The sequence below is a fragment of the Giraffa tippelskirchi genome, chromosome 1 (assembly GCF_054371585.1).
Source record: "Giraffa tippelskirchi isolate mGirTip1 chromosome 1, T2T-mGirTip1v1.2.pri, whole genome shotgun sequence".
NCBI classification, from domain to species: Eukaryota; Metazoa; Chordata; class Mammalia; order Artiodactyla; family Giraffidae; genus Giraffa; species Giraffa tippelskirchi.
In genome coordinates, this window is record NC_137275.1 from 204,539,134 (window position 1) to 204,561,374 (window position 22,241).

At 43.6% G+C, this 22,241-nt stretch overlaps 1 protein-coding gene across 1 annotated transcript in view; it reads left to right on the forward strand.

Annotated features, from left to right (window-relative positions):
• SHC3 (SHC adaptor protein 3) overlaps positions 1 to 22,241 on the forward strand; it is a 327,593-nt gene that overhangs the window by 213,778 nt on the left and 91,574 nt on the right. The gene's annotated exons all lie outside the window — the stretch shown is intronic.

Here is a 22,241-nt window from a genome sequence, read left to right on the forward strand (position 1 = left end):
GTGGCAGCCCAGCTGAAGATGTGATTAATAAGACAAACTCTGAGTAGAAAGAGTGATTTAAATTTTTTCCTTCCTTTTACCCCCAGGGCCTTTTCTGTGAAAATGAGTACAGCTACATCTGCTGAGCAGAATGGAAGTCACTTATTTTTAGAAGACCAGGCTTCCTTTGTTTGAATATAATATTGTGGGATAGTGTCCTTTCTCTTCACATTTTCATTTTCTACTTATGACCTGGAAAAATGAAGACTTGTTGGATAATTTCCAGATTAGCAGTTTATAGCTCCTTTTGAAGTAAAGCCTTTAAGCACTGGAAAGTAAATTCAATTAGCTAATCTGTTATTTCCTGTAATTTAGTTTAATGCACTTTAATACCTAAAATATCTATCAGAGGTAGATATATTGTTGAGCGGTGAGTCTGATCCTGACTTCTCTGGGGGACACGACAGGGTCTGTGGTTGGTTGTTCTTTTAAGTAAATAAGCTCCTCATACTGCTTGCTGGAACCTGGCCTGGCAGGCATCCTTACTCGGACGCATTCTCCTCCACGTCCAGGGTCTCTACAGCGCCCCCTCTGGTGGAACTTCTAACTCCGCTTGTCCCCTGGTCTGGGGGCACCTGCTCTAGAGGGCTCCCCTGAAGGGCTGGGACGGCTGGTTCCTGCTGCCTAATGCAATTTCGTCCACTCTCTTACTGGGCCCTGGTCACTCCTTGCCGTGCTGTCTTTTGTTTCAACAAAGCAATCTTCACTTCCTCAGGCCCTGAGTTTTGCAAGACCAGCCTTGCATAGGTGGCTGCTGAACTCCTTGTCCACTCCACTCTGTCCAGAGTCCAAGACCCCTCACCCCGGGGAAGGCCGCTGGCAGGCAGATCCTGGGGGTCTGGTTTTCAGACCCTTCAAGGAGCATCTGAAGCACTATCAAACTCTGCCTGCTGCCTGTGAGCATCAGAGGCCCCGGTTGTCCTCACCCTTGTTCCCTCTTGACCCGCAGGGACCTGCAGGACAGCCAGGTGATGGTGAAGATGAAGGTGCTGCAGCCTGCACGCTAGGTGACCCTTGAGTGTGCACCGGGAGGGTGGGGGCAGCCCCTTCAGTGACTTTCATACTGAGTCTACCTTCCTTGAACATCTTTCTCTCCTGTAAAGGGGGCATCCATGCACTCCTCCTGGGAAGACACACACATACACACACACACACAAGCACAGCTGGTACTGCTGGTGGCCTGGGGAGTGGGATCCAGGGCACTGTGGTCCCTCATGGGAAACAAAAACTAGGCTCCACCCCAGGGTTTCTCAGCCTCTGCATCCTTTACTTTTGGAGTCAGATCATGCTTTGTTAGGGGGACTGTTGTGTGCATTTTGGGACATTTAAAAGCCTCTCTGAGCTCTACCTACTAGACAACCCTTCCCGCAACATCCAAACTGTCTTCAGACTCTGCCCAATGTCCCCTGGATTAAAACTGCTGCTTTATACTAACCTGCATGCATGCTATGTAGCTTCAGTCGTGTCCGACTCTGTGCGACCCTATGGACTGTAGCCCTTAGGCTCCTCTGTCCACGGGATTCTCCAGGCAAGAATACTGGAGTGGATTGCTGTGCCCTCCTCCAGAGAATCTTCCTGACACAGGAATTGAACTCACATCTCTTAAGTCTCCTGCATTGGCAGGCGGATTCTTTACCACTAGCGCCACCTGCCTACCTTAAAACTAAATTTGATTTCATCATAAAAGTCACATATACATGCCTACCAGAAAAATTTTAGAGAACAAAGAAACATACCCCCCAAAAGAAGGGGAAGTTTTCCCTTAGTCTTTCACATTTTTTCAATCACACGATGCAAAGTTTTGTGCCCTTCATTTTTTGTCCAATAGAACATTAAGTAACATCAGTTTCAGATTATTAATTTAATTTTATGTTATGTACATATATTATCTCCAGCTCACTCCCTCCAGTCTACTCACTTAGTCTAGATGGAAATTAACTCCGCTCTTCACGCCTGGTGGGAGGTAAGTCTGAGTGCAAACTTCACTTGGCGGGGGGATGGGATCAGGTCTGCCTCAGAGTCTCCATCCAGCTTCTTAAACCCAGGACACAAGCAAACACTGATGTCCTGGTTCTTGGGGGATCAAGAATCATTTCATGCCCGTTTATTAGCCAGTAACATTTTATGTGTTTGACAGAATTCTTGTTTTCATCTGAATATGACTCTGTTATCCATCGATATTCAACATTAGTGCGTGTAGTAGAGTAGACCCTGATTCTCTGAAATACAGGTGCCTAAATATATGTTATTTATTATTTTTTAGCTGTGGTTTGTTTGTATCTGAAGCAGTGCTTTCTGGCATGTGGCCAGACTCCCACAAAGCCTTTTAATAGCTGCAGAGCATAGGCTGTGCAGAAGGATGTCCCATGAGAAGCATATTATCATTTAAGTTTGAAAAGACCTTACTTAGTTCAATTATTTATAGCCTCAGGCAGGAATTCTATCATTATGGGTATAAAAATATATTGAAGAATGATGATGCATTTGACAGAAAATGCTGAAGGTTTAATTATACTCAAGATGCAGGACAAGGTTGAAATTGATGAATATCGGTCAGTGGCCTGTGACCCAGCGGGTTAGCCTGTAGGTGTGAGACACACTACACTTTTATACCAGGCTGCTACCATGGCCCTTTTGGGGGTACACATGGCCCTTGGTGTCTGGCTCTGACAGCAGTGATTGTTTTTTACTTTTATTTTGGTTAAACATAAAATTCACCATTTTAACCATTAGCCATATTTAACTGATTAAGTGATATTAAGTACTTTCACATTGTAGTGTAGCCATCACCACCATCCATCTGTAGGAAGATTCTATCTTCCCAAATGGAATTCTGTTCCCATTAAATAATCACTTCCCATTCCTTACTCCCCTTAGCCCTTGGCAACTTCCATCCTACTTTTTGTCTCTGTGAGTTTTACTTCTCCTCCATATAGGAGACATCATGCAGTGTTTGTGTTTTTATAACTGGCTGATTTCACTTAGCAGAATGCCCTCCAAGTTCATCCATGTTGTAGCATGTGTCAAATTCCTGCTTTTTAAAGGCTGAGTAGTATTCCACTTAGGTATATTTCACATTGGTGTATCCATTTGCCTAGTCAATGGATACTTGAGTTTTACCACCTTTTGGCTATTGTGAATAATGCTGCTATGAATATGGGTGTACAATATGTGGATCCCTACATATGATATATATATATATATGTATTTGTACACCCATGTATATATATATATATACACACCCATATATATATATAATTTGTACATATAAATTATATATAATTTATACATGTATATAATATGTACAAATTATATATAATTTGTGTGTATATATATATATATGTATGGTATTTTGGATATATACCCCAAAATGTAATTGCTGTATCATATGGTCAGTTTTAGGCTTCCTTGATGGCTCAGATGGTAAAGAATCTTCCTGCAATGCAGGAGACCCAGGAACATCCCCTGGAGAAGGAAATGGCTGCCCACTCCTGCATTTTTGCCTGGAAAATCTCATGGACAGAGGAGCCTGATGGGCTAGAGTCCATGGGGTCGCAAAGATTCAGATATGATTGAGCAATTAACATTTTCGTAACACTTTCATGGTCAGTCTATGTTTAATTTTTTGAGGAACTTTCATACCAATTCCCACAGCAGCAGCACCACTTTACTTTCCTACCAGCAATGAACAAGTGTTCCAGTTTCCCCACATCTTTGGCAACACTTACTATTTTCAGTTTACTTAAAATTTTTTATTTTAATAATAGTCATCTTGATAGGTATGACTTGGCATCTCATTGTGGCTTCTTTATTTCTTTTTTTATTGGAGGATAATTGCTTTATAATATTGTGTTGGCCTCCACCATACTTTAACGTCACCGTGGCTTTAACAGAAATGATTATTTACAGTGTTTTGCTTTTTTATCTCAAAGTCCTTTCTCATGTGAGTTCACCTTTGATCCCTTCATAGATAATGGATGTTTGTTGTGACTCTTAATGCCAGGTACCCCAGTCTGAACTTGTCAAATTTCTTCCCACATCCAGGGCTTATGATGCAAACTAGATCCATTCCCCACTGCCACCTCCCCGTTGTGTGACCTCAGATAGGCCACAGAACCTCTCTGGTCTTAGGTTCTCACCTGTAGAATGGGAATCATAACATTAAAATGTTAATATGCTCAAAATCAATAGAACAGGGCCAGCCGCTGAACAAACACTCCATAAGTATTAGTTGTGGATATTGTTATTACTTTTCCAATCTTCCTGCTTTGATGATAACATTACCCTGTCACCAGACTCAGAGTCAGTGTCTTCAACCTCTGTGTGCTCTTCTTGCAAATGCCTCTTATGTCCTCACTTTCCTTTCATCCCACCTCAGCTCTCCCCAGGATTCTTTAACTGCAGAGACCCACTTTCACATTTGACCCCTATATATTTGCCCAGCAACACGTCCTCCTCCAGTTTCTCCTTTAAAAAGATCACATCCCTGTTCCAAAATTTTCTTCACTTTTTTCTCTAGCTTCAAAAGCTACAGTGGGTCCTAATGACAGTGGGTCCTCATGTAGCAGAATACATTCCAGTCCTGCTGACTGGTTTTGTTATTTGAATTTTCATTTTTGTTGGTGTTTAACAATGAATTCATTGAGGTATTAACATAACATACTTCCGGTAGTGTCCAAATATTCAGCGTATAACTCACTGGAATTTTACACATGCATACACTGAATAGCTGACACCCAGATCAAGACTTAGAACATCCCCAGACCCCAGAACTCCCTCTGTGGCTTCCCAAGCCAGTAAACCCCCACCCTGTTCTTGAACTTCTCATAAATGGAAGGATATACCCTGTCCTTGTGCCGGTCTTTTTCCTTTCCCTCATCATTTCTTCTTCGACCTTCATTCATGCTGTTGTCTGTTCTTTTCTACTGATGAATGGTACCCAGAGACTGTGATACCACAGGCTGCTATGCATGGTTTTTTGCATCTCTTCCAGGGAATGTATGCATGCATTTCTCTTGGATATGTACCTTAGTGTGCACCGGTGGTCCAAGTGTAGGCCATGTTTCTTATTTCATTAAAAATTTTTTGTGGTTATAAATGTTCCCCTCGGTTCATTGAGGTCTGACTTACACAGATAAAATCCACCTATTTTAAGTGTACAGTTTGAGGAGTGTTGGCAGTTGTATACAGTCATTTGATTACCGCCACAAAGAAGATACAGAACATTTTTATCCCCTCTTCCAAATTCCCCATGCTTTTTGTAGTTGATAGCCATCCCCAAGTCTGCCCCAGGCAACTATAGTATTTTCTGGTCCTATAATGTTGCCTTTTCTAGAATTTCACATGAATGGAATCATGCCGAATGAGGTTTTCTGTGTCTGCCTTGTTACATTCAGCACAATGCTTTGAGGGCCCCAGCAATGTGGTTGTATGTCATTGCTGTTAAGGATGCAAAATGGCACAGCACTTTGGAAAGTAACTGAGCAGTTTTTTTTCTAAAAGGTTATTTAAATGTATTTATTTATTTTGCTGTACCAAGTCTTAGTTGCAGCACGCAAGATCTTTAGTTGCAGCATGTGGGATCTAATTTCCTGACCAGGGATCGAACCTGACCAGAGGCCGCCTGCATTGGGAGTGTGGAATCTTAGCCATGGACTACTAAGGAAATTCTTGGACAGTTTTTAAAATAAAATTGATTTAAATTTACCAGATAAGCCAGCAAAACATATATGCACAGTAGGTGGATGTTCACAGCATTATAATTCATAATAGACCCAAGCTAGAAACAGCCCAACACATTGATCAGCCAGTAAATAAATAAACAAATTCTGGTATGTACCTGCTATAAATACCACTTAGCAATAAAAAAGAAGAATTACTGATGTATGTGACCACATAGACTGATTTCTTGTTCTATTAAACATGTTTTTCTTTAAAAATTTCATTAATACAATAGGTGCTTAAATAGTATAGAGTTAAATAGTGTAGAAGTACAGAAAGAAAAGGTAAAGTTTCTCTGCTCCAATCACAGCTACTTGAGGTGAGGTAACAGGTAATCACATTTTCTTTTTTTTGCATTCACACACTGCACACACATGCATGCACCACACATCACACACCACATACATATAGCACACATACACACACACATAGTGACTCCCCCCTATTTTTGTTAAAAACAAATTGATACCACACTGATTTCTACAATTTGCCTTCTTCATGAACAAATCAGATTTGGGTCTGACTCCCTCATTTTTTAATGGCTGCGAGTCATTATGGCTACGTGACAATTTAGTCAGCTCCTCCCATTTCTGTTGTTTTCTGGACAAAGCCACCCTGCAAGGTCACAGGGAACTCTGTCCTTGGTGCTAGAGCTTGAGTTTTCATAGGATTCCTTGACATGGGGCTGCTGCAGGGTCGCTTCTCAAGTTCACGCCATTTTGAGCAATTTATAAATACAGCCCCCTCCCCGTTTGTTTGTGTTTTTTTACACATTTGAGCACTGAGTCTTAATGTTAATTTTACCAGTTTTATGGTCAAAACAACGTTGCTGTTGTTTTCCTCTGAGGTTTTTGTGTACCAGAAATGTGGCACCTTCTCACACGTATTTGCCGGCTGGTTTCCTTTTTTCTTTTTAATGAATCACTTTTACATCACCTGCCTATTTTTCTGTTGGGTTCTTTTTCATTTTCTTGTCAATTTGGGGGGAGCTTTTTGCACATTTTATATGTGCCGGAAATAGTTTGCAACACAGTATTTCCCTCTCTGTAAGATCACACTAATGATTATTGATATTTGACTCTTTTTTGCATCTGGATTTTTCATTTCACATCTCATAAGGTACAAGTGCCAAACGGAATCTCCAGTTGAGTTGAATTCCGCCTTGTGTGTGTCCTTAGTCGCTCGGTTGTGTCCAACTCTTTTGAACTGAGGTGTTGGAGAAGACTTGAGAGTCCCTTGGACTGCAAAGAGATCCAACCAATCCATCCTAAAGGAAATCAGTCCCAAATATTCATTGGAAGGACTGATGCTGAAGCTGAAACTCCAATACTTTGGCCACCTGATGCGAAGAACTGACTCATTGGAAAAGACCCTGATTCTGGGAAAGATTGAAGGCAGGAGGAGAAGGGGACGACAGAGGACGAGAGAGTTAGATGGCATCCCCGACTCAACGGAGATGAGTTTGAGTAAACTCCAGGAGTTTGTGATGGGCAGGGAGGCCTGGTGTGTTGTGGTCCATGGGGTCGCAAAGAGTTGGACACGACTGAGTGACTGAATTGAACTGAACCGTGTCCACCTCTTTGCGACACCATGGGCAGTAGCCCGCCATGTTCCTCTGTCCATGCGATTCTTCAGGCAAAAATACTGGAGTGGGTTGCCATTCCCTTCTCCAGGGGATCTTCCTGACCCAGGGATCAAACCCACATCTCCTGCAGTGGCAGGCGGATTCTTTACCACTGAGCCACCAGGGAAGCCCAGATTCCACTTTATCATCTACTAAATTCCCTTATACCCTTGGCTCTGTTTCTGTGTCCTCTATCAGTCCACTTATGGATTTGTCTTCTGTGTACCAATAACCTACAGTTCTTGATCTTGGTGGTGGTATAGCCATGTTTCTGATCTTGTAGGAGGCATTGCCCCCATTAGTCTTTTTTGTTGAACTTTCTTATGCATTCTAACATCATACTGATGAGTGCAAAAAGATCTCATTAGGATTACAATTATAATCAAATTAATTTATTGCATTGGGGAGAATTTGCATTTAATACTATTATGTCTTTGTATCTGGGGACATTCATTCAGACTTTGTTATGTCCTGTGATGACATTTTATGCTTGTCTTCATGCAGGCGCTGCCCCACGTGTTATATTCCATCCTGTGTCTTGTCATCCATGGGGCTCCCCACCCTTCCTCCCACCCCACCATTCCCCTTTCTATGTGCTCACTGTTACCAGAAGGAAAAGAGTCTTTCTTGTTTGTCCCTACATTACCGACCTTCATCTTACTTCCCAGTAGTTTTTTCCTTATGTCTCTTCAACAACATAATTTCTCCCATGATGTTCATAACACCAACCTTGTGGGTTACTTGCCTGTTTCTTTGGTTCCTGTCCAAGGCCCCACTCCAGACCATCCCTCTGTTCTCTGTAGCTGCCTTCCAGGCTCCTCCCACCCACCCTTCTCTCCTTTCTACGTCTTTGCTTGTCCTCCCCTTTCCTGCATGGTGCTCGACACCCTTCTCAACAGAGAACCCACCAAAACCCCTGGAAGGTCAGCCTGTGCCCAGCAGCAAAGGACTTCCCTGCTCTGACACTGCACTTGAAGGCCCATGGTCTTTCCCTTCTCTGAGGCCTTTGACAAGTTAAACAGTGTGAGATTGGATGTGGTCCTTCCTGCTCCACACTCCACGTGTTTGGTCTCCCTTCTTGTATCAGCTCTGAATCCATCCCATGCAGGCAGCTCTTCTCTGTGTCCATCCCTACTGCCCACTGGGTCTGGCTACTCTGCACATGCTTGACCTTCAAGAGGGAGGGGCTGGCCCAGGCCCACCCCAGTGCCAGTGCTGGCCTTGTGGTCTCAGATGACCTGCTTGGTCTCCCCACACCCCAAGAGGAGAGCTAAATGAACAGGGGTTTGAATGTCTGCACCCCTGCCTCTTGTGATCTAAGTGAGATGCTGGGTCTAAAGGTTCTCTTCTGACCTAACCTGGCTCATCAGTGTTGAGTGCCCACCCATTGTGTGTGTTCCTGGGATTGTGTGTGGACCTGATGATGTGCTTGAGTAGCTTTTCAAGTGCAGAGCTCAACTCTGGAATGCTGAGCATCCTCGCAAGAGATGAAAGCTTGGAACTCTGGGGCTGTGTCCAGCATCACCCAGCAGTGCTACATACTCAGTGGTGTTGCCTCTGGTCACTGTGGGCTGTGGCGAGGGGGCATGATCTCACTCACACCCGAGGCTGGGGTCCCTTTTTCCTATGTGACCATGGAGGTGCCTGCTTCCTTGCTCACAGTGGCTGATGGCAGGCAGTCCCTGGTTCACTGAGTACATCAGGTGAGTTAAAGTGGCCAGGGCCTCCCCATCATCACCTCTAAGGAGGTTCAGGGCTGTGGAGCCCCAAGGATCTAATTCAGATTTTGACTCTTCTAATATAATGTGATTCTGGGAAGAGTTAAGTACCTTCTCTGAACTGAATTCATTTTGAAAGTGAAAGTCATTCAGTCGTGTCTGACTCTTTGAGACCCCATGGACTGTAGCCTGCCAGGCTCCTCTGTCCATGTAATTCTCCAGGCCAGAATACTGAAGTGGGTAGCTGTTCCCTTCTCCTGGGGATCTTCCCAACCTAGGGATCAAACCCAGGTCTCCCAAATAGCATTCGTATTCTTTACCATCTGAGCCACCAGGGAAGCCCAAGAAAACTGGAGTGGGTAGCCTATCCCTTCTCCAGTGGGTCTTCCAGACTCAGGAATCAAACTGGGGTCTCCTGCTTTGCCGGTGGATTCCTTACCAGCTGAGTTCCCACGGAATTCATTTTAGCTTAGTTCATTTTTCCCAAAGGGGAAAGATGGTGGCTACATCTCAGGGGTGGTAGCTCAGGGAGATGAGGGGTGTGAAGGCACACAGCAGAGGCCAGCTCTCTTACCCTTGGGGTGCTGGCTTGGCTCCCCATGGAATGAGTGTGTGTGTGTGTGTGTGTCTGTGTGTGTGTGTGTGTGTGTGAGCCCCCCTCCTACAGCTTAGAGTCCTTGTTTGCAGGGAGCCTGAAGATCCACCTTTTGGGTCCCAGGCCCCCAGTCCCCTCTCACTCTGCCCCTTAAATTGAGAATTACCTCCACACACAGGCAGCTGCCCAAGCATGTTTTTTTGAAAGTATATTCATTGTTTCCTAATGTTTCCCTCAAGCCCCATCTCCTTCCCTCTCCCTTTCTTTTCTGCAAAATCAATCAGAGGGACTTGTTTTCACACTGCATAGAAACAGGCAAATACAGACAGAAAGTCAGACAAGAGGGCTAAGAAGGGAACTCTCTCCAAATAGAACAGCCTGTGATGCACAGAGTTTGTTGAATGATCAGAGAAGGGAAATGTCACTTGTTTAAATAAACACCCACATGATGGGTGCCTCCCATAGGAGGGGGTGAGATTAACACCATTTGTACATGAGGAAGAATCAAACCAGATTTTCTCTCTTGCTTTCCAGATGTACTGTCTCTCTGAAAGGCACTTTCCGAGGACTTGCGGAGGTGGACCTTCACACCCTTGGAGTGCCCTGGCCACCTTGGTCTAGCCAGGTGCTGTATCCTGAGCCCCGAATTCTCTGTTCTCCACAGCGAGGCTCCTGCCCTGCCCCCCTCCCCTAATCCTGCACTTCCCCACCTCTCTGGGGGTCTCCGCCTCCTTATCCACAGGGCGCTGTGATCACCCTTTTGATTGACCGCCTAGTAGTTCTTGCCTGATATTAAACACCTTTTTGAGAAAAACAACCCATTGTGTCTATGTGGTCTTTATTTCTAGGAATTTGTACTTTGGCTTCCTATATTCCATGCTGCTTGTCTTCTGGAGTTTGTTTATGTAAGAATCTGTTGTTGTTCTATTATTAATAAAATGGTGACAGAAAGGATGTTTGGGGACCAATGAAGTAGGTCTCTGAAAGAGGCGGGAGCATGAGGAGTCGCCTGCCTCTCCCTCCCCTCCCCTTCTCTGACCCTTGGGCTCCCCAGGGCTCCTCCTCTCTCCTCCTTTGACCCCCAGTGGCTGCTCTGAAAGGGGGAGCTCACTGAGATGACCCCCACAAGAAGAGAGGAGGAAGTATCAGATTGAGACAGCCCCTGAGTTTCTGTGAGGCTGGCATGAGCTCTCCCCACCCTGATGTCAGGAGGCACAGGAGGGAGCAGGAGACAGAGGACAGGAGGGAGGAGGTTTAGGCCAGAGTATCTGCTGAGATTTCCACGGGAAAGGCAAGACAGGGCAGTGTGCACAGGCCAGCCTAGTTAGCTCGAATAACTCCTGTGGGCTCTGAGCTATAGCAGTTGCCTGGAACCCAGTCCCGTGATGAGAGAGGCAGAGGAATGTTGCCTCTGGGGTGCCGGGGCCTAAGAGAGGAGGCCTGGCTCTGAATTTGTCCATCGGCATGTCATTGGTGCCCCACTGGTCCCTCTGCTGTCTCTAAAGAATCAGCTAACCCGAGGAGTGGTCTGTCCCCAGCTAGAAAGTTTCTTTAAGATGTCAAAATGTCATGATAATACAGAAAATAATGATAGAGGATGTGTCTGTGTGTGGCTCAGGACTGTTAAATGGGGCTGCATTTGAGATCCTCCTGTTGGCTAAACCTATTTTTAGCTGCTGCCTCTGAGACCTGCATCCATCCACCCCCAGGATCCTAAAGGGGAAGATCTCATTGGGAAACGGCTTCTGAGTCTGCAGTGCGGTAGAGAGCACAGCACAGGAGCCAGCCCAGCCTAGTGTCTGAGCTGTCTGGCCGAAGGGACACCCACAATGCTGTAGCTGCCATTTTACAAAGGAAAGTGAATGCAGAGGACGGAGGGAAGGAAGAGCAGGTGTCTGGTCCAGGTTTAGGCAGTGCAGCCAAGACTAGACCACAGAGAGGCTTGATGATGGAAACCTATGCTGACTTTACCAGACGTGGTTGGGAATCTTGGACCCAGGCTTCTCCCAGGGAGTATGGGAACAGGCTCGTTCCTCTTCCTGTGGTCTCCCAGTTATACACACAGCACCATCACTTATAGATTGGTGTGCATTTCCTGGAATTTTTATATATGTGGAATCAGGTGCTACTTACTCTCTTTCGTCTGACCTCCCTCGTGCATATAACTTTCTTCACACTCATTCATGTTCTGTGTGGATCCGTAGGCTGCTCTTTTTCACTCCCAGAATAATTTTACTCTGGATATGGTTTGTTTACCCATTCCATAGGTTTTGGATATTATGGCACCTGGTTTTTTTACTCACAGCCCCCATCTTGCCCACCACTCAAGGTCCCCAGGGGGTTAGAAATGGTGTTGAGGACTTCCAAGGCCTTATGTAGTTCTAAGATGGTGAGGATGCTAAGATTCTGAGTCAGTTGCTGGTGACCTTGCTGAGGAACATGTGGGTGGGCTCTCCCGAGGTCCAGAGAGAGACGGGTTCAAAAAATGCACCATCTCTGTGGACCTCCCATGTGATCTGGTCTTGGAGCTGAGGGTTCAGTCCCAGGATTCCAAGCAGGCGCAGGAGCTTGCTGGCTGTGTGATCTCAGACACTTTGCTTAACTACTCTGTGTCTTCATCTCCTCAACTATAAAACCAGCATCAGTGATCCTATCTGCCAAGGATGCGTGAGGATTAAATGAGGCCACACTTTGAAAGAGAAGCGGGTTCAATCCCTGGGTCAGGAAGACCCCCTGGAGAAGGAAATGACAACCCACTCCAGTATTCTTCCCTGGAGAATCCCCATGGACAGAGGAGCCTGGCAGGCTACAGTCCATAGGGTTGCAAAGAGTCAGACATGACTGAAGTGACTGAGCATGCACATATACCTTGAAAGCATGTAGAACAGAGCCTGGAAAATGTCAGGTCCCCTTTTGCTTTTGGTGGTTGTTCAGTTGCTCAGTTGTGTCCGATTCTTTGTGACCCTGTGGACTGCAGCACACCAGGCCTCCCTGTCCTTCACTTTCTCCCAGAGTTGGTCCAAGTTCATGTCCATTGAATCACTGATGCCTTCCAACCATTTTATCCTCTGTCACCTTCTTCTCCTTTTGCCTTCAATCCTTCCCAGCATCAGGGTCTTTTCTGATGAGTCAGCTCTTCACATCAGGTGGCCAAAGTACTAGAGTTTCAACTTTGGCAGTAGTACTTCCAATGAATATGCAGGGTTGATTTCCTTTAGAATTGACTGGTTTGCTTTTGGTATGTGTATCCAAAGGGTCAGCGACTTTGAGGTCAGGTTTGCTTGCTTCTCCTATGTTTCTGCTGTGCTATAAGGAAGCAGGTTTCAGTGGCATTGGTTCTTTAGAGCCTGTGGTATTTGATCTCAGAAGATGAATCTCTTTTAAAAGCTGGCATTAAAGATAGATATAGGCAGGGTTTCCAAGGTCTGTGGAGTCCACACTCCTTTGGGCAGCCCCATTTAACCTCTTGGTGGGTGGCATTCAGAGGGAAGTGGGACTGCCTTGCCTGTAGCACAGTGTGGGTCGTGAACTCATCCTGATTACCGGAGAACTTGGCTTTTTATAAACTTGTGCCTGTCTAAAAAGAACAATTATGAGGGGTACCTTTTTCTTTGATTGGCTTATCAGCATCTTGAAGCAGTTGAATTAGGAGCACTTTTTCTAACTCACCAATTAGAATGTTAAAGGGGAAAAGAAAATTCAGTGGAAGTACTCATAAGAATAAATAAAGCAAGTCTGAACTCTCAGTCAGAGATGTCTGTGACCACCACCTGTGATCTTGAGCAGACTTTAGTTATTTAAACCATTAGGAATATTAGCTTTAGTGTTGTCTCAGGGAGCTTTTTTCTTTGGTTCAGACATTTTTAGCAATCTCAAGGGTTTATGTTTCATTTTGGAGATATCAAGGTGCTTAAGGAAAGTCTTTTCTACTTTTCTGTTGGGCTTTTATTTTAAATGAGAAATTAAAGGATACTAGTTTTTGTATCTGTTTAGTAATCAGCAACCAGTATTTATTGACACCTACTGTGTACGTGTGTCTGGGGCAAATCACAAACATTGGGAATGTTGGGATAACAGTGGCAGGGTTGACTCTGTAAAATTATGACAGTTGGGGAACTTGTTTTGGTATCTCACTGATTCTTCAAGTGGTACAGAGATTTCAAAATTCATGGCTCTGTTTCTGCTTGCAACATACCTATTGTTGGAAAACTTAAGTGCTTTTGACCTGTTGTGGTGAAATTCCTTTTGACAAATTAAGTTTGAGATATTTTTGATGCCTAAAATTGTGTTTAATCCTGTATGATGCTTTAGATTGTAGGTGTTGGGAAATTTCCATCCATCTGCATGGATGAAGCTGGGAAGAAGCCATCTGCTCTAAGTCCTCCTCCTGGCACTCTGAGCATCCACGTGCCCTCTAACCCTGACTGGCAGCCTCCCGGCCCCATCCTTGCTGGGTGCTGGCTCTCATACCTTGCCTGCCTGTCTCATGGCTTCACGATGGAGATAATGGGCCGCTTTCATGTGTCCTTGGGGAGAGAGAGAGGCCATCCCAATGGTGAGAATGAGCTGTCTATGGCCCCTTAGCTCTACTCACCACTATCAGGCAGGCCTGTGAGTTTTCTTCTCCAAATGGGCCTCTTTTTCTTGTCATTTTCACCACAGATGTCTGGGCTGGTCTCCCTGCCTGCTGTTTCTCAGTCCTCTCTGTCTGGCATACTGCTGCTAGGTTAATGTCCATTCAGTTTTATTTCTATCATATCAACCCTCTTTCTTTCTTTCTTAAATAATTTTTTTTTCTTTTTGGCATACAGTTGGTTTACAATGTTGAGTTAGTTTCTATTGTACAGGAAAATGAATCGTTCTACATATACATATATCCCCTCTTGTTTGGATTTTCTTCCCATTTAGATCAGCACAGAGCACTGAGTCAAGTTACCTAAGCTGTACAATAGGTTCTCATTAGTTACCTATTTTATACATAGTATCAATGGTATATGTATGTCAGTCCCAATCTCCCAATTCATCCCACCCCTTCCTTCCTGCTTTAGTGTCCATAGGTTTGTTCTTTAGGTCTGTGTCTTTATTTCTGTTTTTCAAATAAGATCATCTGTACCATTTTTCTAGATTCCACATATACTTGTTAATACACAATATTTGTTTTTATCCTTCTGACTTATTCTACTCTGTACAACAGTCTCAAGGTCCATCCATGTTTCTACAAATGACTCCATTTCATTCCTATTTTATGGCTGAGGAATATTCTATTGTATATATGTACCACACCTTCTTTATCCATTCCTCTGTTGATGGACTCTTAGGTTGCTTCCATGTACCCGCTATTGTAAATAGTGCTGCAACGAACATTAGGCTGCTTGTATCTTTCTGAATTATGGTTTCTCTGGTTATATGCCCAGTAGTGGGATTTCTGGGTCATATGGTAGCTCTCCATACTGTTCTCCATAGTGGCTATATCAATTTACATTCCCACCAAAAGTGCAAGAGGATTCCCTTTTCTCCGCACCCTCTCCAGCATTTATTGTTTGTAGATTTTTTGATAATGGCCAATATCAGCCCTATTTAAAAGGCCTCTGTTTGTCACTCCTCAGAGCACCTCTGAATACTTCTTGGACTGGGTCTGAATTTTAAACCCATCTGTTTCTTTCTCCCAGCCCTCTGCAAATCTGACGCAGTCTGCTGTTTCCCAGACCATCCATTGCTCCATGAGGCTGCTCCTTCTACTTCTATCATGTCACGCTCCTCTGATCCCATTTCCAATCTGTATTTTCTCCTGACATCTTCTACCACCCCTGGCCTCCAGCTCCTTTAGCACAGAGGCCTCTCTGTGGACAAAGTATGCCTGCCTTTTTGCTTCTCTGAAAGACAGAATTGCCTTCTGGTAGTTGACAGTGCATGTGCTCTGGCTACTGCTTTCTCTAGAGTATTCCATGAGTCACTGGTCTCCTCCTCTGCTCTGTAGGTTTCTTGAGAACGTAGACTGTCTTGCTTCTCCACGGTGGCAGAGCTCTGATGGATTTGGTGTGGGGGTGGTATGGGAGGATCAAGGACAGCTCCTGGCCGTGGGGTGGGAGTAGCTCTCTGGACCATGGTCTTGTTTTCTACCATGGGAAGACCGGGAAGGAATACTTTTGGTAGGGACAATCAAGGCTTTGTTTGAAAAAAAGTCTGAGAAAACTTTAGACAATGAACTGGAGATATCAACTGGATGTGGTAATTGTCTATAAAATCCTGGTATCAACATCCTGGGAAATGTTGAAGCTGGAGATGAAGACAAATGAAGCCTTTGGAGCTAGAGATAATAAGATACCTTAGGACAGAAATAGGTAGAGGTAACCACAGAGTAAAATTGGACTCTGCCTTTGTTTAGCAGAGGTCCAGGCAGGGCATGGCTCCAGCACTCCTGGAGGGCTAAGGTGTGGGATCACCACAGATGGGTGTGGAACCTACTTTGCTGTTGTTTTCCCAATACTCACCTGGAAGGCATAATGAATGATGTTGGGAATTATGGAGAGGATTTCTCTGGCTAGAGTCCTGTGTCTTGTGGTCTCTACCCTGCTAATGTGGGAGGGGCCAGATGGTTTCCTCTTGCTTCAGACAGAGTGATGGGCTTTGAGAAGATGACACAGACTTTGGCATGTGTCACCGGGAGCTTGGGAAGCCCAGTGGATCAACGGAATTGCAATGTTGAGACCTTAAGCAGGAGGGAATGTGTTTGGAGAGAAACTACCTGGAGCTGATAGAAGGTGCTGTGTGCAGGAGGCACCCTAATGGGTCATGAGCCCACTGAATCCATGCTAGAAAGCATTCAGCTAAAGAATGAGGTTGTGTCAGCAGCAACAGGCTGGAGCCACTCCATGGGTGTGATGCTAGGAGGTACAGGTGTGTAGGTAGATGAAGGATGGACATTATCCATTTCATAGCACAGCCACCCAACTATTCCTGGGAGAGGGGGAAGCAGCTGTCAAAGAAGCAAGTTCAGTTCAGTTCAGTTCACATCCTCAGTCATGTCCAACTCTTTGTGACCCCATGGACTGCAGCATGCCAGGCCTCCCTGTCCATCACCCTCTCTGGGAGTTTACTCAAACTCATGTCCATTGAGTCGGTGATGCCATCCAACCATCTCATCCTCTGTCATCCCCTTCTCCTCCCACCTTCAATCTTTCCCAGCATTGGGTTCTTTTCAAATGAGTCAGTTCTTCACATCAGGTGACCAAAATATTGGAGTTTCAACTTCAGCATCAGTCCTTCCAATGAATATTCAGGACTGATTTCCTTTAAGATGGACTGGTTGGATCTCCTTGCAGTCCAAGGGACTCTCAAGAGTCTTCTCCAACACCACAGTTCAAAACCACTAATTCTTTGGTGCTCAGCCTGCTTTATGGTTCAACTTTCACATCCATACATGACTACTGGAAAAGCCATAGCTTTTACTAGATGGACCTTTGTTGGCAAAGTAATGTCTCTGCTTTTAAATATGCTGTCTAGGTTGGTCATAGCTTTTCTTCCAAGGAGCAAATGTCTTTTAATTTCATGGTTGCAGTCACCATCTGCAGTGATTGTGGAGACCCCCAAAATAAAGTCTGTCACTGTTTCCACTGTTCCCCATATATTTGCCATGAAGTGATGGGACCAGATGCCATGATCTTACTTTTCTGAATGTTGAGTTTTAAGCCAACTTTTTCACTCTCCTCTTTCACTTTCATCAAGAGGCTCTTTAGTTCTTCTTCACTTTCTGCCATAAGGGTGGTGTCATCTGCATATCTGAGGTTATTGATATTTCTCCTGGCAATCTTGATTCCAGCTTGTGCTTCATCCAGTCCAACATTTCTCTTGATGTATTCTGCATAAGAAGCAATGAGAGTGCCTATTGGAGGAGTCTGCTGCAAACCTCAGTCCTGGCTTGAGGGCCCAGACCCAGGGCTGACAGTGTCCCTCAGTGCTCCCTGACTTCTTTGTATGCATCCCCAGACCCCCATCCCAGCCAAGGGATCAGAAGCTGTGGCCAGAGGATGGAGGGCACCTCCTTCCTTGGCCACCAGAAGATTTTGGGCTCCAGGCAGTGCTAACATAGGGAGAAGAGCTCTAACTTTAAATGATGTTCCAGGCTTTCACTATTACACTGGGACTAAACATTTTAAATCACTGTAAATAGGAAAATGGAGTCAGTTGTAAGTGAATGAGGACATTTTCTTGTCTGGAAGTGAGTTGACCAGATGTGGGGTGTGCCCAAGGGCTTCATCCGGAGCCAGGGAGGAGCTGGCTCCCTGAGTGGATTTAGACAGATGTTTGGACAGTAAATTTGTTCTCAGATTGCACCACCTGCTTGTCCAGGTTATACAGAGGACAGAGAGGAGTTGGGCTGAATAGATCCCTGGGGCTCTCTATGATTTAGAGGTAGAGTCATGGAGAAGGTGAGAAACTGACCAGAAACACTCAAGAGGGTGGAGCATGTCAGAAGAGTGCGGAAGCAAGAAGTCAAGAAAAGAAAGTATGTCAAGGAAGTGAGGACAGGAGATCACCTGTCGATTTGGTGCCAGGGAGGGTGTTGGCGACTTTGCAGGGACAGTTAGTGTGAACAAGAGTGACTTGGAGAAAGCTGAGGAGGAAAAGGGAGGTGAGAGTGGAGAGGGCACCATCAACAATGCTATTGATAGTTCATTTAATGGAGGTACCATAATTTGTTGAACTGGTCCCATGATAGACATTGTTTCCCATCAGCATGTTAAAGACTTTGCTGCAATCAGTGGTACTGTATGTAAGTCTTCTGTCCTGTTTCTGAGTGTATTTAGAGAATGCATTCCTGAAGGTAGAACTGCTGGATGGAAGGGTGTATGCATCTTTCATTTTGTCGGGGATATGACCAGTCTGCTCCCACAGAGGCTATACCAACTTACACATTCTCACTAATGCAGGTACTTTACCTACAAAGTCTTATCAAGCTTAAATCTTTGGCTGTGAAAGTTGATTTTTAGTATAGGCTTTACTTTGTATTCTTACTATGGTAAAGCTGAAAATCTTGTCATATTTTCAAGAGCCATTTATTTCCTGTGTGAACTCTTTGTTCATATCTTTTACCCATTTTCCATTGGGTTTTTGATGTTTTCTTTATTGATTTATATTAGGACACTTATCTCTCTGATTGTGAAATGTTGCCATTTTTTTCTTGTGCATGAAGTTTTATGATATTGTGTCAATATTTTCTTTCATGGCTTCTGTATCATTCTAAGAGATTTTTAAAAAGTCTTCCCAATTTTCTTTTAGTACTCTAATGGTTTCATCACAAACAAATTAAATTTGTGATCCATCTAGGATCTATTTGCATACTTATATAAATATAAGATATGAACTCAACTTACTTTTTCCTAGATGGTTACCCAGGCACTTAAATGCTCCCCACTGGGTAACTTTTCCCCTCAACTGATATACATTACCACATTTATTCTGTAAGGGAAGAAAAAACTTTTGTGCTCTACCCTCCTATGTTCTTTGCCTGAGACCCTAAAATTAGACTAACAAAAGACAGATTAATGAGAGAAAGATGAACTGTTGATTAAAGCATGCAGTGCATATGCACACAGTGAAACTCAGCGATGAGTAACTCAAAGAAGTGGTTAGAACTTGGGCTTATATCTTAATTGAAGAATAGATCTGTACAGAATTGACAAGGCACAAGAAAAAAGACTGAGTTTCTAGGGGTGACAGATTGTGGGAAGATAAAATGCATGAGAAAACTAATGGACGATAAGAGCTAGTAGCAAGGTTTGCTATGCAGATTCCTCTGGTGCATTTCTTACTTGATCAAGGTCTAGCATTGTCTCCGGCTTCCCTGGTGGCTCAGAGGGTAAAGAATCTGCCTGCAATGCAGGAGACCCAGGTTCGATCCCTGAGTTAGGAAGATCCCTGGAGGAGGAAATGGCAACCCACTCCAGTGTTCTTGCCTGGAGAATTCCACGGACAGGCCATAAGCTACAGTCCATTGGGTCTTAAAGAGTCAGACGTGACTGAGCAACTAACACACACACAGCATTGTCTCCAGTTGTCCTTCCTGGTAGAGAGGAGAAAGAAATGCCTTTGAAAATTCATGTCCTAATTTTAAGCAAATAGGGGAAGTGCAGGGAGCTTTTCTTTTATCTGCTTCTTCTCAATTGCCTTCAGGTCAAAATGATCCTTACACCAGAGAGGCATATCTGAGGGTGGCAGGTTCTACTTATCTACACATTCTACATACCTCTACTTTTTGTTTCTTCATGAAATTGATCACAATTTGTGATTATATGTGTGTGTTTGTTGCACACCCAACCAACTAGAATATGAGTGATTAAGTGTAGAAATAACCCAGATGTCCTGTTTTTCTTCTTTTTATTGTTTTGTCTATAAAATATGTGTGTGTGTGTGTATGTGTGTGTGTGTGTTTGGGGAGATCGGGTGAGCGGCAATGAGATTGTGAGTAGGGAATAAGGTGATGCTGCATGATTTCAAAGGATCTAGTACTGTATTCCAATGAAAAAGCTATTAAATCTCAAGGGTACTGGCTCAAATGATGAGAATTTTAGACTGAAAAAGGGTGATGGTGAAATCATGAGAAAGTAAGGATTAGCATCTGCGGCTGGCTATTGAAGCCAGTAATGTACTCTCAGATGACTCTGGAGGTGCCAAACATTGCATTTTCATATTAACTGAACTCCAATGTCATGGTTGGCTTACCAAAATGGGATCTCACTGGACAGAATGTTAAGATGCAATTTCCATCATTGAAAACAGGGCAAAAACACAACTGGAGGCTCAAACTAGGATTAAATGGACTTATACAAAGGCTAAATAATGATTGCTAAATGAACCAATTGAAATAGTACTGGTCACCAAGAGGCACTCTGCTAGGGAGTAAGGAGGGACAATAAAAATTGTTACATTTAAATTAGACTTTGAAGTTCAAGCTAATTTCAGTCATCTAACTATTGCACTTATTAAGAGTTATGTCACATTTCTATTTCAAACAGAAATGGATACCATCAACATGATTGAAATGAGAATTCACATTCACAAGGAATATGGTCGTTAGAAGCAAGTTTCTGCCAATGATGAAAGGAGAGCATTTTTCTGAAAAGCAGCTTGGTTTGCAAACCTCCTTGGGGATTCTAAAGGCTGGCTCACAAGGGGGATCCCTAGGACTTCCCCGAGTCCATGAGCTCTGAAACATTTCTGGAATGTCTTACATTTGCAAAGTTTAAGGCCAAAAGATTGAGTCTCTGAACATGCCCTGAGATGGTTGCTTATCTTTCTATGGGAGGGATAGCGATATGGGATTTGTTTGATAGACCATGTTTATTATTTGCAACATTTTCACCACAATCCCATTCTTAACACTCCCTGGTCATTTCCACCTCCCAAAGCGGTACATAGGTAGCAAGGCCTGTTGCCCAAGCTTCATGGCTTGACTACATGGGTTATTTGATGATGTGTAAGCTACATACTAAGTTAGACATTTGACATTTCTTTTTTGAAGCCTGTCATCCAAGACCAATTATTTTCCTCTTGCATGTTGGTAGAGGGGAAAAGAAATCTGATGCTTACTAGGGGTATTTAAAGAATGACTAACTGGAAACTTTCCACCAAATAATGTCTTTCTAGCCTGCTGGGACTATCAGAGACTGAACTGCTTTGCTCAGCTAAATACATCATTTAATACAACACACACAGTGCAGACACACATCAAACTTTTAAAAAATTAAACAGATAAAATATAGTAACTTTTTTAAAAATGCATGTTTCTCTAGAGAAATGACTCAACTCTATTCAGTCAAGAGTTTACCTTTAGAAAATACTTTGGATGACCATTTTGATAGAATCACTTTTGGAATAATAGTATTTTAAAATAAATGACTAAGGATAAACATAAAAAAATTTGTTTCTTTCAAATAAACTTTTTCTGTGTCATGGTGATTCATAGTCTACAGTTTTTATGGCATCTGAACTTTCAGAATAGTATTTCTTTCTCCTTTCTTTACAATGAGTTGAATGACAAATGTAAAGCTTATCTTAATAGTCTCTTGCTTAATTTGACAAGGTCATATTTCTCTTAAAAGCATTCTATTGTGACAGTAATAATTTTTCTAGATGATAGAAATAATTGCAAGAAGTATTCAGCTGAAAAAGTTTGTGAAATGTCACTGAGGACCCATTATCTTCTTTATTATTCAATGTGTCTCCAAATTTCTATTTATTATTGTTTTTTATGTTCTTTTACTGTTTTGTCCTTTTCCATGTGGGAGTTAGAAGTTAACCCAGCTCTTTTCGGGGCTCCTGACTTTAGGCCTCACTTGACATATCACTCATCATTTCTCACTGAGGCTAAGAAAATTGTGCTATGCATGTTTTCAAGCACCTTCTAGAGCCATGTTCTCCCCAGCTTCCAGCATCTGGACTATAGCAGCCTCCACCTGGTCTTACTTTTGCACCCACCCACTGCTCCTGTGGGTGCCCTGGGTGGCTCAAGTGGTAGAGAATCTGGCTGCAATGCAGGACACAG